The sequence below is a fragment of the Etheostoma cragini genome, chromosome 6, assembly GCF_013103735.1.
Source record: "Etheostoma cragini isolate CJK2018 chromosome 6, CSU_Ecrag_1.0, whole genome shotgun sequence".
In the NCBI taxonomy this organism is placed as follows: Eukaryota; Metazoa; Chordata; class Actinopteri; order Perciformes; family Percidae; genus Etheostoma; species Etheostoma cragini.
Window position 1 is genome coordinate 6188290 of NC_048412.1, and position 3453 is coordinate 6191742.

Consider the following 3453-nt stretch of genomic DNA (forward strand, 5'->3'; position numbering starts at 1 on the left):
TGATTATCCATCAACATACTTTCCTTCAATTTTAGTCTAAATAATTCCTAATTTCTGCTTTAGGTATCATTTCCTATATGTAAGGTTTAATTGACCATAACTTCCAAAAATTACTGTAAGACTAAAGTTAATAAGTTAGTGTTACATAGTGTTGAAAACGTTTAAAAAAAATGACAAACGTGAAGAAAGGGAAAAAAAAGGGTCAATATAAGTGTTGATTTTTCAATTTTGGGGAGAAGATAACACAAGGGTTAAAATAATATATAGGGGTGTTATTATAAAGCCTGGGCTACATAAGGTGTTGATTTTATATGAATTTGGGGTAAAAACTAAAAAGACAACAATTGGTTTTACAAGAAAAATGAGGTTGTCAATTTATTTGAATAGCCTAGGAATGCCTGTGGACCTAAAGACCAATATGTTTTGAGCCACCTACCTACATATTTGACCCGCCTACTCTACATGTCAACACTCGAGGAAAGTTGTTTGTATCGCAGCATGAGCCTGCTCAAAATGCTTATCTGTTATTTTGTTACGTTGGGGGGTTAAAACATCTCCTCCCTGGCTAAAAAGACTCTCGACAGGAGCACTTCATGACAGAGTAGTATTGTACTTTAAGAAGAGGGCTCTGATCATTGGATACATCATCATTGAACCAATGACTAGATCCTGGAGATACCTCTGCGCATCTTCCTCCACTGATGAATTTGTCATCTGTGCTGTCCCAACTGCGGAATTTCCAGTGGTGTCGGCATCCTCACAAGGCTCTGTATGAAGAAGACGAGTCTCTAAGACCATTGCTGTTTTCATGGCTTCCCTCTCTTTATCAGCAAGCCACCACAGTCAAAACTTTGGAATGGTGGAAGCCGCCATCCTTGCCTCATGGGAGGCTAATAAACGCTCCCCATCGAGTGTCAACGGCTTAGAGGATGTGGGTTGTGCACTTGGGTCAACTTTTCAGCTACCTTGGCTTTTAGGCTGTGAACGGTGGGAACTACTGTATGTATCCAAAGTAACAGTTCTTTTCTCCCTGGAGCAGGTTGATTGAGTAGACAAGGGGTTTCAGAATGGCTGTGTACTCTTTAAGAAACACTGTCTCTTGAGAATGACGTTTGGGCACTTTCAGCTGGTCATTGACTGATTCCATTGTGCTGACTCTCAGTGGGACTTATCAACTTTTTGATTGCATGATTCTCTGAGCTCTACCTAGTCACTGAAGGTACCAAACATCTCATTTGGGCAATTTCCTCAACAGCATCCGATGCGCCTTTGTCTAGATTTTATTGTAACATTGCACTTCTGTGTAATTTTCGAGAAACACCCTACTGTGTGAAGGTCATGTCACGTCTTGGTGGCAAAACACGTTTAGCTCCTCTTCCTCCTCTTGAAGAACTGCAGAGACATCAGCAAACTGCACATCAGTGCTATGCATCTCATCATCCATTTCACACCTTCCATATTCATTCAATGCCTTAACAAAATTACTACCATTGTCAGCGACTGTGGCCCAACTTTGCCTTGCATCTGGAATTCTGCATGAATCTGAATAATTTTGGCAGCAATGACATCATAGGTGTGAAGGCCCCTCATCCTTTCACATGCCAATGCCACTGGCTCAATCCAATGACACGTGATTCTCAAAAACTCCTATGATCCATATATTTGCTATTTTGCACACAGTTTGAACATTTTGAAGGGTTTCAGTACTGCCTCCTTCATGTTTTGAGATCCCCTTTCAATGCGCTGCATCAATGTTTTTCTGCACATGGGTGTCCTACCACCCACTAATTCCTGCAATCATCTCACGGAATAAGGTGAATAATTCTCCACTAATGAAAAGGGCTGCACATCTGCAATTACGATCTCAATAACCAAGGAGTTTACTTTCCTTTGGGTGACTGCTGAGGTGCTGAGTGTTAATCGTTTTAGAGGTGTTGCGGGCATGGCACTTTGTCCACCGCCAGCATCTAATGTCATGTCTGCTTTTCGCAAGACACTGAAATGCTCCCTCTAAAACAAAGAAAGACAGAGCACAAATTACTGACAATTAAATTGTTTTAGCAATATCCAGAACCCATTTTGCTAGACAAGTGGTATGAGTATAGCAATAACAGGAGAATGCATACACGCAACTTAAACCATGTGAAAAGAAACATAAAAGCTTACACAGTAGGATTTCTAACAAGTACCCGAATAAGCAAATACATTTTTGTATTTGTAGTACTAATCCCGAATTCCATACTACAAAAGACTAACCACAGTCTAGGCTACCACTAGTTAGCTAGTGTTAATTTTGTCACCTATTTCTAATTTAGTCTTAGTCTTGTGCCAAATGTCCTTTTTACCTCCTTTTAGTGATATTTAGTCATTCGTATATGGTTTTTGTTAGGCAAGTTTTAGTCAACTATAAGTCTTGTCATGTTAGTCTAGTTTTTGTCAAAAGAGAACGCAAATTTCTTAGTCAAGTTTCAGTCAACTAAAGTCTCGTCAGAGACAGTTTCAAATTGTGAGATTTTCAAAGGACAGAGGATTCATAGGATTTTGAGGTTCTATGTACTTAGTTCATGTCAGAACATGTGTTGCAGCATTTTGGATCAGCTGGAGAGTCTTAAGAGATGTATTTGAGCAACCTGATAGTAAGAAATTACAGTAGTCCAGCCTGGGAGTAACAAATGGATGAACCAGTTTTACAGCATTGTTTTGAGACAGGATGTTCCTAATTTTAGCAATGTTACAATGATGTAAATAGGATGTTCTTGAGGTTTGTTTTATATGGGTTAAAAGTCTAGATATAGTTGAAGTCTTCCAGTATGCTAGGATGCAGGCCTCCACAGGATGTTCCTGCAAAGAGATATGACTTCAGTGCATTATGGTGACTTGAGAAAATCCCACATACAGTATGTGCAAAAGAATGTGCAGTTGATTACCTTTGTAGCGTGGTATGAGGCTGGGAGGGAGATCGTTGTAATTCAGAATGATCTTAAAGCCCATGTTGCAAGTTAACATCCACTGTTGATTATTGGGTACAAAAAACACTCAAGATATGTATATCATTTTTAAAAATGTCTCCAAATAGTTTTAAAAGTTAGTTTTTGGTCATTTTTGGTATTCGCGGGTTTATGGAGTCAATTCAGTGATGACGTCACAGGAGGGAGCGAATTCTCAGCCTGGCACTAGAACTATGGGGACTGACTGGGATGAGGAAGAGGAGGAAGAGGAGGAAAGGCCAGCAGCCGAATAATTACCAACCTGACAGACGTGAGAGGGCAAATGAGGAATTGTCAAGATTGTGGGGAAGTCTCCTTCATTTATCTCCTTTATTTAGCAACGCAGCAGAGCATACCTGTCTACCTGTGACACATGTGTTTCACGGAGCTGACGGTAAGCGTACCTGACTCATTTCCGTTTCCTGTACTTGTTTCCTGTGCTTGTGTGTTGACAAGGCGTTGCTGC